Genomic DNA, 12,116 nt, shown 5'->3' on the forward strand with positions numbered 1-12,116 from the left:
TATTAAATAAATTTGAGATGAGTACAATTTTGAAAGCTAAAGCATTTATCAACAACTCAGATTATGAATAATTTCTCTAATAAAAGTCTTGTTCTTAGGCGTTTTTTTTTTTTTTTGCTAAACCATTTAAAAATATTTTAATATCACATAATGCCTATTTGATATAAATATTAGAAAGATTTTTCAGGAGCACTACTGAGATTTAGTGATTTACCACAAACAAAATTAGTCACTTTATTTAGTAGGTATTTGAAGCTTGAGTTGCAAATTTTATTAGTCTTCTGTATTGTGTTTGACTTAAAATAACCATCAGTTAATCAGAAGCTTATTAAGCAGGAGTCCTCTTAAATCTGTGGACACAGTGGAATCTTGTAATATGTGATTCAGTTCATTCAGTGAACACTTAATGAGAACCTACTGCATATATATTGAGCTATTTTTTAAGTGCCGTCGTTATGAACAACTTTTACTCTCCAGAAGCTCACAATGTAGGAGGGATGATAGACGTGTAAACATAAGTCAAACATAGTTTAATTGGAATATAAAAGAAATGTGTAAGACAAAGTGAGGACTCAAAGGAGGACATGTTCAGTGACCACCTAGCAGGCAAAAAGGGGAGTCAGGGAAGGCTTCATGAAGGAAGTATGGATTAAGTCATTTTAAAGCAATTTCAAAAGAATATAAAAATTCTGATAGAGGAACAGATACAAGGTAATTCACAAATGGAGAGAAAACTGCTCTTGGCTGGGCAGCTTGGCAATGCATGTCAGGATCCTTGAAATGTTGTTTTTTGACCCAATAATTCCAGTTTTAGGGATTTTAATCTATGAATGTAAATCTTTTGGCAAAATCTGATTATCTTTTGAATCCATCTACTTCTTTCATTATCCATCACCACCCTAGTCTAAACTACTAGCATTTTTGGATGCATTTACAACAAATAGCCTCCTAATCTTGGCCTACCCCAATCTTTTCTGTTCCCTTCTAATCTGTTTTCTACACTGTAATCAGAGGGATCTTTTCAAAATGCAAACCTGATTATATCACCATACTACTTGGTATGCTTCAGTAGCTTTCCATTGCATTTAGGATAAGGACAAAGCTACATGTCTTATGTGGTGGCATCTACATGTCTTACAAGGTCTTGCACAGTCTGGTCCCTACCTCTCTATCCAGTCATGGCTTGAGCCATGTCCTTCTTGCCTTGCTCTTTATGTTCCAGCCATATTGACCTTATTTCAGTCCCTTATTCTTGCCATGCTCCTCCCTCAATGAGGCCTTTGTACCTGCTGTTCCCTCTGCCTAGAATGTTTTTCCTTTTCCTTCACCTAAACTCCAATTTGTCATTCCTCAGGGAAGCCTTCCATAGACTCTCAAAGCTCCATAAACTCTCCTTCATAACACTTGTTATAGTTGTAATTTTTATATACATTGGAGATTAATGTTTGTCTTTCCCAGTAACCTCCATAAATGCTGGTAATGCGTTCATTTTTGCTCACCATTATACAGCCAATGCTGACCACAGTGCTTGAAACTCAAGCATTTGTTGCAAGAATTAATCAATAGATGATAGGCATAACAGGGAACAACCCCAAATGTTCAACAACTGAGAAATGGTTACATAAATTGGACATATTCATTTAGTAGAATTTATGTCATTAAAGTCATGTTTTCACGATTATAATATAAATATAATATAAAATAATATGGGAAAATGCTATCAGTATATTACATGAAAAAATCAGTTTGCAAAATAGTCATTTATGCAGGAAAAATGCACCAGAATATAAAGGTTGGTTATCTCTGGGAGGTGTATTTTGTATTTTTCAGATTTTCTTCAGAGAACATATATTGATTTTATAATTTGGAAAAAAAAACTATACAAGATTAAGGAAAAGCTATCAGAAATATGGGAAAAAGACTTGAGGTTGATATTGGGCTCCCAGATAAGTATCAACTAAAATGCATGATTGCATGATGATAGTGTTAAACTTGATTATATAAATTCAGTTTAGGAACTGCAAAATGATTCTTATATTAAAGGAAGCCAGTAATTTCTAGTTTTATTATACTCATTTATATGTAAACTGATTTTAATTTTAAAATGTTTTGCAGAGTAGGATGGCTTTGGCACATGACAGCAATGAAACAGAGCAGAGGCAGAAACAGAGCAGAAATTGACTCTAATATATATAAGAACTTAGTGTATGATAATGGATGCTACCTTTCCTATCAGTAGTGAAAAGAATTCTTTAATAAAGTGTTGGCTTCCAGATAAGTCAGCAGATTGAAATGTGAAAACAAACAAAAAATGTAGGATAATTATTTTAATTTAATCTAGGAATGATGAAGGTCTTTCAAAGTATGAAACAACTGAAGCCAGATTGCTGAATTTTACACTGTAAAAATAAAATTCTGTATAACGACAAAAATCATAAAGTTAAAAGAGAAGTAGACTAGTAAAAATTATTTGTACACTTTTCACAAAGGACTAATTTCCTCTTAATATACAAAGAGCTCCTAGAAAACAATCCAGTAGAAAAAGTGAGCAAAGAGAATTCATATGAAAAGATGCACAATTTTATTATAATGAAGATGTAAATTAAAGCTACAGCATACCATTTATCACCTATCTAATTAGGAAAGATTGATACATAGTATAACTTGGGGAGGGTGAGAGGAAGGGGAAATGGGCATTCTCATATATTGCTGGTGGGAGTATAAAATGTTCATTTTCTATGGAAAGCAATTTGGGAATCATTTTCAGAATTTAAAAGTGCACGTATATTTTAGTGGTGGTTTTTTTTTTTTTTTTTTGGCCGTGTCGCGCAGCTTGTGGGAACTTACCCTACTAAGGATTGAACCCGGGCCCCTGGCAGTGGAAGCGCAGAGTCCTAACCACTGGATCGCCAGGGAATTCCCTTTTTTTTTTTAGTTCTTTTTTTCCTTTTTCACGTATATTTTGATCTAGCAACTTCATTCAAGGATTTTATCCTCTGAAAGATTTTATATATGTGTCAAATGAGCATATAAGAATATTTGTGGCAGCATTGTTTGTCATTGCAAAAGGTTGGAAACAACCTAAACATAAACCAGTAGGGGAGTAGTTAAGTATTATTATGGCATATCTATTCAGTGGAATACTAGGCAGTCTTTAAAATAATGAGGCAACACTATGTGTACTGCTGTGGTGCCATGTCTGATATATTAAGAGGAAAAAAAGCAAGATGCAAGACTCCATGTGTGGTATGCTGCCATTTGTGTGGCTTAAAAAATATATATGTATGTATAAAATGTATAAATATAAATAAATATATGTAAATAAAAAAATATATTTATAAGTAAGTATATATATTGTATACATATATCTGGAAGGATACATGAGAGTTTTGTAACAGTGGTTGTTGCCTCCAGTGAGGGTAACTGGTGGCCTAGAGGACAAAAGTGGGAGTCTAATTTTTTTATAGTGTACTGTTTGGTAACTTTGGGATGTTTTTTGCCATGTGCATGTGATACCTGTTCTAGGTTAATTTTTTTAGGTTATGTTGTGCTTGCAAGAATTGGTAAGGAAGAACAAAAATAAAAGGGCATAGTAGCCCTAAATAGTTGTCAAATGATTACTGCAGTACTGTTTAATTTGAGGTCTTCTAATTCAGAGCTTCCAGTTGATGTTATGTGGCTCTGGGCCCTAGTGGAGTGCGGTCTGAAGGTAGGGTGTGGGGTTTCTGTAAGCAGAGAGCATGATGAGCATAACTAGCAGTTATTGCTGTGTTTGATATTTTAAGTACATTAAAGAAGGTGCTTTACTACTTGGAATCTACTTCAGCCAGCCAGAGTATGCAGCTGCCTCTTGTCAAGAAAGGATCGTGGAGCTGTTATTGGAGTTTGCATTCTGGGTGCTTGAGGAGCATGTCATCCAGTGCAAGGTGCAGCCACTGATGATGAGAGGACTGGGTAGCTGGGATGTTGCCCTGGGGGACCTAGCTCTACACCTGAATTTCGCCTGTATTGGATCCTCTTAGCTGTTTGTCTGATGTGCCATTTAGCTTACTGCAAGGTGACTGCCTGATAGTGCGTGTATGTTCTGCAAAAATAAATCATCATTGTTATTTTGAAATATTGTTCCTGATGTGAAAAAGGTTGGATTTGAAATTCATTCATATTGTTACAAATTTTATTTAAATTAAAATTTTTCTTCCATAATTATATAAAGAAAATGTGATAAATTTTTTTCGGCAAGCACCATGTCAATGCCTCCAAATGCCCTCTTGTTGGCCAGTGTGCTGAACAAATATTATTTACAGTGTGAAAGGGGTTGGAAAACACTGTTCTGGTGAAATTCTCTCATTTTATTTAAAGAAAACTGATATCTAGATAGATAAGCTCAGGGATTTGTCCACTTTACAGTTGGTTGGTGTGGGGCTGGGTCTGAAAACTGGGGATCTTGACTCGGCCCTTACTGCCTGCCTCACACTGGCTCCCCAGACCTGAGGGAAAATTGGAAAGGCATTGGTTATAATTGAAAGACTAACATACCGACGTTTAGAGGAAAAAAATGCACGTACGCAATTTAGAAATCTTTGAGGGCCTGCGGTGTCCGATAGTGCTTAGACTCTTCCTGTAGACTAGGTTATAGTAGGATTTGTTTTGTGATGACTGTAGCTATCTTCTTTTAAAGAATAATATAAAGGTTAGACTATAACAAGAGGAATTTAGGACAGATATAAACAAAAATTGATACTAGAATTGTATGTATATAGTTTTCCAAAGAAAAGGGGAATGAATCAGGAGACCTTTCAAGTTCCTCTGGTGCTGTAATTAAACTTTTTCTGGTCTTGCTTTTGATTGGATTAGAATTTGTTCAATTAAAAATGAGTGAAAAATGATTGGGGTTTAAGTAGGTTGGGGTTAAATAGGCTTCAAAGAATGTTGCCATTAGCCTTAGATATTTCAGAGAAATGCTTAGAAACTTATTAAGGTATGGGATATGGGATGGTATATCTCACTTTGGTACCTGGCTGCCATTTTAACACCACAGTGATGCTAAATAAGAGAGGAAATAAATAATGGGAGTTAAGGTACAGTAAACTTTGGGTAAAATTGTGTTAACTTATAGTTTCCAGATAAGATACAGATAAGGCAGGAGTAGGTGTCTTAGGCAATTTAAAGAAAAACACTTCACTGTCTAGACATAAAGTAGATGCATTTTGAGACCAGAACAAATTATAAGTAAAACCCTCTTAATGACAGCTATGTAACCTTTTGGTGTGTGGTTGGGTGGGGTTTTTTTGTTTGTTTTTGGTTTTTATTTATTTGTCATTTCTTTTAAGTTTTCCAGATGATCTTCTGTGTTTCTTCCAGTTCTCTGTAGATTTTTAAGTATTTCACTTTTTTAAGTGAAAAATATTTTGTTGCTTAATTAGTATTGGCAAACTGGACTGTTTTCTGCAGCAGAAATTGAATATATGCCTAGGAAAGTAAATTTGGAGAAAAAAGGGCAGTAATTGTCTTCAGAAAACTTAGGGTTTTTTTTTTTGTCCAATTCTGTTTTCTTTTTAGATGATAGCTGTGGGAAGTACTAAGATTTTGAGGTCAATTTCCTTGGGGACAGTTATTTAATTTTCTTTGGATTAAGAGAGCATTTACTATATATATGATTCAAAGAATAAAAGAAAGCATGTTACCTCAAAAATGCTTGTGTAATATATAACAGTTTAACAAGAGTTTTCTATTTTTCTTCCATTTATTACAACTACCAAGGTAATATAACAAGGATTAAAAGAAATATCTTATTTTGCATACATATTTATACTTCAAAGTAATTTATACATTAAATTAGGTTTTGTTTGAGATGGTGAAATGAAAGACTTTGTAAGTAAGAATACATGTTGATATGTGAAAAAATGTGAAGTTAAAACATGTTGGCATACTCCTAGTTTCTCAGAACAAGAAAATGACTAATCTAAATTTCATTTCAGAATAAAAACCAAGACAAGCCACATAAAAGCAACCTAAAAATTAAACTGTCATCATATTATTTGTTTTAAAACTATGGAATAATATATCTGAGGAAGATTTCTCTCAAAATTGTTTTTCTCAATTTCAAGTAAGTAATTTATTTTGGTTAATATATTGGGGATGAGGGGAGGTGGGGGTGAACCTTGGCATTGAAGTTGATAAATCTACTCATCCTTAAAGTAACAACTCAAATATTAACCACTTTAAAGCCTTCTGTGACTCCTTTGCCCATTCCCAAAAGATTATCTCTTTGGTCTTCCACAGTCCTAGCCTCTTTTCACATGGCTGATAAAGGACTGACTACACTGAGTGTTGTGTTTGTCTGTAGGAATAGTCATATGGCACTACCCTCGTGTGCCTCCTGCCCCTCACCCCTACCCCAGGACCCTCCACACTGCCTCTGCTGCTAAGAAACCCTGGATAAGTTATTTTATTTCTGTGAGCCTTAATTTCCTCCTCTGTAAAGTGAGTTTTAATAATTTCTACCTCACTGGATTATTATGATTAAACATGGTAAGCAGCAAATATCTGGCATATATAGTAACATAACTGTTACTTTCTTTCTAACCCTTCTAACTCCAGGATCTGCCACATTACTGCATATATACCAAGCACTCTTTAAAATGTTTGAGTTGAATTGAAATGAAAAATGGAATTTTTGTAGCATTTATTCATTCCTCAGAATAGGACAAACTAAAATACCTGTACATTGTGGTGTAAGGCTCTTTACAGTAGGTCACTGACTCATATGTCTAAAGTCTAGGTAATTACTGGTTTAAAACACTTTTAAAAAATTGGCTGTTTTTTATAAGTACCCTACCCAGGCCTGATTTTTCTTTTTAAACTGTTGATGTGTGTGTGTATGTGTGCCTATACATATACATATATATACATATATGTGTGTGTGTGTGTGTGTGTATATATATATATAGAGAGAGAGAGAGAGAGAGAGACAAAACTATCCAAGCCTGATCTTGCCTTGAAAAAGGGCAGTGTTAAGCCATTGATCAAGGAGTAACTACAGTTTTCCAATACTGCCATTTAGGTTAAGTGTATTTCTTGTGAAAGAGCCTTATTTTCCAAAGCCATTAGTAGTGCCTTCTTTTTTTTAAATGATGGTAGAATGAGTTGGAAGTGTGTGTGCACCAGAGATCATAGTAGAGGTGACAGTGGGAACTATCGCTCTCTTCTTTTTTTGCCTTTTGTGAATTAGTAACACACACACACAAAAATTGAAGCCTTTGGTTTTTAAACCCATTTAGTATTGTGCAATGTGGACCAAATGAATTCATTATTGCCTAGAGTTTCAATTTTCTTCACCATATTTTTTCTACATATATTCCCAGGTTTTGTTTTGTTTTGTTTTTTAATAGCATTGTCTTCTGGATTTTTCACGAAGTTATTAGAAAGATTTTCAAATTAATTTTGATGAATCACACTTTGGTTGATGTTGCTTAGTGATTATAAAATAGAAGCCAAGTTAGTCAAAAGACTTTAAGGTTACATCATTTTACTAACAGAGGTTATAGACCATTTATTGAGCCCTTACTGTGTGCCTTATTCTAAGTGTTTAATTTTCACAACTCTATAAAATAGTTACTACTATCCCCATTTTACAGTTGAGGAAATAAGGCATGAAGAGGTTAATTAACTTTTGCCTGAAGTTATTCAGCATATGTTTACCTCATAGCATGTGAGAATTAAAATGAGGGAACATGTATTAGGCCATTACCTGCCTAAACAGAAGAAGCAGAGAAGCAAAATCTGAGATGTATGTCTCCTAACACGTCCAGAATCTGATAATAGCCATTATTGAGACATGACAGTGACCATGAATGTATTCTTATTCATTAATTTTTTTTTGTAATAAATATACCCTGCTACCCTGTACTGACCCTTTTTTTCCTGAGCAATATTAATGTCTCCTCTCAAATTCATGTTCCTATTTGAACTGGATTATTTTGTTTTTATGTGTATGTGCTTATAAGGTGATGGTAGGGCTTTACTATAATATCAATCTGATATAAAATATTTTTATAAGTTAATTAAATAGTATATGGATATATTCTCATTGTGAAATTTTAAAAAGCAGAAACAGGTAAAACAAAAATTTTCCGTGGCCACTGATCCTATTCACCTCCCCACTTGTATCAATTTTTGTATAACAAACCTGCCCCAAAACTTAGTGTATAAAACAATAGCCATTTGTTAGCCCATGATTCTGGCATGGGCTCAGTTCAGCACTTCTGCTCCTGCTTCTGGCTGGGCTTGCTTATGCGGCTGCAATCAGCTGAGAAGTTGTCTGGAAGCCAGTTGGCCTAGAATGGCTTCACTCCTATGTCTGGAGATTGGTGCTGGGGTGGTGGAGAGCCATGTGTCTCCAGCAGGCTAGCCTTCCATGTGGAGGCAGTAGTAGGGTTTGTAGGAGCAGCAAGTGAAGGCAAGCCCATATATTTTGTCTTTTCTGATGGACCAAAGCAAATCACATGGCCAAGCCCAGAGTCTGTGTGGGAGGAATTTCCTAAAAGTGTGTGACTCATTAGGGAGCCATTACTGCAACGATCTGCTATACCTCTGTTGCTGGCCGACTCATTTTTCAGGAAACATTTGTCAGTGTACAGTGCCCTGCTCTTGAAAAAGTATAGTGTTTAAGCAATTTATTTACCATTTCAGATAAATTTAGTTAATTTCTTGTTCTCAGTTGTTTTATTCCATTCTCATCATCCTTTAGCATCATTCCTGGTCCCATTCACCCAGCAAATTTAATTGATCACCCACTAAGTGCACAAAAGGCCATCATGAGATGAGGAGCAGATGGAGCAATACTACTGTGTTCATCATCAAAGTTTCTTAAACTTGTCCACCTGTCTGCTTCATTATATGAACAATATTCTATAAAAGCAGACAATTACCAACAGATTTTTTTAAATGACCAACAGCTCACACCAGCCTGAATATATCTTATGTACTACATTTTTTAAATGTCTTACAAGGATTTCTTCCAGTAAGAAGAACTATAATACAGAGGTTGTTTCAATCTGTACTCCCACCAGCAGTAATGAGACTTGTTCCAGATTTTCACCAAGGTTATGATCTCAAATGTTTTGATCTTTACCAATCTAATAGATAAAAATTATGGATCTCAGTGTAGTTTTAATTTGCATTCTTTTATTATGAGTGAGGTTGGATGTCCTTCCAGATACTTGAGAGCCATTTGTATTTCTTTTTCAGGATACTACTCGTTTATCTTTTACCCACTTTTCTGTTGTGAGTCTTGGTCTTTTGCTTACTGATTCCAAGGAGCTCTTCATATATTAGGAAAATTGGTCTCTATCTGTGAATTGAGTTACAAATATTTTTTCTAGTTTGTTTATTCTTATGGTAAATACATTTTATTTAAATAATTTTTTTTCATTTTATAACGAAGTTTGTATCTTAACTGACGCTTTTAGAACACATTTAGTTGAGGTTAGGTTTAAGTATTAGCTTTGAGAATGGAAGAACACTTATTTAGAGAACTTACCTTTCAAAACCCTGACTTAAAATGAAAAGTTTCAAAAGGATCCTATCTTTGATATACTTTTTTCTCTTCTAAGTTTGGTGCTATCATGAGACCACTCTTTTTGACAGACCAGTCCAAGAAGTAGGATCATCCTTTGGAGGGTAATTTTTAGATGATTGACTGTAGAACATAGGTGGAAAATACATTTGTGTTACTTAGAATAATATTGCTTTGAGTCTTGTCTAGTTCAGTGTGCATTGTGTGTATGTGTTTGTGTGTGTGTGTGTAATGTGTACAGTATATACACATATATATAGTGGTAGTGTTTCAAGCAATGCTCTCGTATAACCCTTTATCTCTTTAGCCAGCCTTTACGTAATCAATCATATAGCTATATTAGTGTGGCTACATTTGGCTATTGTTTTTCCAGTGGGCCACAAAGAAGAAAGACAAGCAGACTGTGACCTTTTTTGAGAAAGCAATAATGCTACCCGAAACCCAAATAATATCCTACATTTTTAATAAGATTGTAACGAGGTAGGAAGAGGATAGCAGAGGCATCTATGATATATGCAGCATCTGACATTATGAAATACTTTGACTTCTTCCCTTGAGTTCTATATAAAAGTGGATTAGAAAACTGCAAGGCTAAAGAGATTAGCATGTTTTAAGTCATTTAATGTAGTTCTCAAAAGTTTTTAAAGTTGGCAAACCCTTTCTTCATAATAATTTTACCCAGCAGCATCAAAAAAAGCAAAACCAAACAGGAATCCTTAAGTGATTTATAGTGAGGAATAGTAGAAAACCCTTTTTTGCCATGCTTTACATGGTTTTTAATTTTTCAAAGTTGTCAGGGTATTGTTTAGGGTCTGTTATATCATCGCTATCTTTATAAATGTTTCATTGACAATTAAATTTTTCTATTTATTTGATACCAAATTGTTGACATACTATTATTTCCTTGATTGATTCTTTTAAAAAAATTCTAATATTTCTGAGGTTGTAATACATCTCACAATGTGTACATTTAACACAGTAATTTTTTCTCCTGAAAAGCTAGTATTCAACTGATGGTACATCTTATAATAGATGACTTCCTGAAGGAAATGTGACATTTCATAATTTGTTTTCTTTTTTTTTTTTTTTCATCATTTGTTTTCATTCTCTACTTATTTTTAATCTAATCTGTCATGGAATGAGACTTTCCCACTTTATTTTGTTCTTCATTTTTGCTTTGCATCTCTAATTGTTTTAACTTTTGTATATTTTGATGTTGTGTTATTGGCACATAAAGCTTTATAACTGATAGGTCTTTTATAGCAGTACTTTTCAAACTAATTGTGGTGAAGAATCAATTTTTTCTGATACCTCTTTAAAATACATTAAAAATGAATTACTAGGGACTTCCCTGGTGGTGCAGTGGTCAAGAATCTGCCTGCCAGTGCAGGGGACACGGGTTTGATCCCTGGTCCCGGAGGATCCCACATGCTGCGGGGCAGCTAAGCCCGTGCACCACAACTACTGAGCCTGTGCTTTAGAGCCCGCAAGCCACAACTGCTGAGCCCACGTGCCACAACTACTGAAGCCCACATGCCTAGAGCCTGTGCTCTGCAACAAGAGAAGCCACCACATTGAGAAGCCCACACACCGCAACGAAGAGTAGCCCCCGCTCGCCGCAACTAGAGAAAGCCCGCGTGCAGCAATGAAGACCCAACAGAGCCAAAAATAAATAATAAATAAATTAAAAAAAAATCCACCTCTTTAAAAAAAAAAGTGAATTACTAGAAAAATGAAATGAGAAAGAAAACCCAACAAGCTCCCTTTTTGTATTATTATATTATTAAACAGATATAGAATTCCTGTCAAATTGCTGTAAGAGTTTCTAGTTTGATACTTGTCTTGTTGCAAACCTATAACAAACAACTCCTTCATAGACTGCATTTGAGTAGCACTGTAGATATCTTTTTTTAATCAGTCTAAAGAGACCTTTTAATTTTCTTGAGTCCTGTTTCTTGTTCCACATCAAAATTATTAACTATTTCCTTTTAGTTTGACTATTTCCATGTTGTATAATTGCCTGTCACTATTTTTAATTCTTAAGTCATTTCATTTTTTTAACCCCATCTGAGGATCTTTCCAGTAGAGGTTTTAAACTATAAAAATTTGCTATAATTGATGTATTTGATTTTTACTCCTATAATTTTATACTTTTTAGTAATTCTGTTTTACTCTTTGCTTTCTGTTTTTTGCAGCATAAACTCTTATGTGCTTTGTTAAAAAGCATGATACAGTAATCACTTTTAAAAGCATATATACAGAAATGTAGTTTTTTTTTTTTAATGCATTATAAATTTATTTATTTGTTTTGGCTGTGTTGGGTCTTCGTTTCTGTGCGAGGGCTTTCTCTAGTTGCAGTGAGTGGGGGCCACTCTTCATCGCGGTGCGCGGGCCTCTCACTGTCGTGACCTCTCTTGTTGTGGAGCACAAGCTCCAGATGCGCAGGCTCAGTAGTTGTGGCTCATGGGCCTAGTTGCTCCGCGGCATGTGGGATCTTCCCAGACCAGGGCTCGAACCCGTGTCCCCTGCATTAGCAGGC

The 12,116-nt window shown here is 34.8% G+C and overlaps 1 protein-coding gene across 8 annotated transcripts in view; it reads left to right on the forward strand.

Moving 5' to 3' along the window:
• Positions 1-12,116, forward strand: part of REV3L (REV3 like, DNA directed polymerase zeta catalytic subunit) — a 190,537-nt gene that overhangs the window by 4,262 nt on the left and 174,159 nt on the right. The window contains exons 2-3 of one of the 8 annotated variants that reach the window (XM_082404699.1): positions 3,827-4,057; positions 5,979-6,106. The exons of 6 other annotated variants lie outside the window; for them this stretch is intronic. The gene's annotated coding sequence lies outside the window, so the exon portion shown is untranslated. The remainder of the gene's footprint in view (positions 1-3,826; positions 4,058-5,978; positions 6,107-12,116) is intronic. One more of the 8 variants, XM_082404698.1, reaches the window with a different exon arrangement.

Source organism: Balaenoptera borealis, assembly GCF_965194805.1.
Source record: "Balaenoptera borealis genome assembly, chromosome: 9".
Lineage (NCBI taxonomy): Eukaryota > Metazoa > Chordata > Mammalia > Artiodactyla > Balaenopteridae > Balaenoptera > Balaenoptera borealis.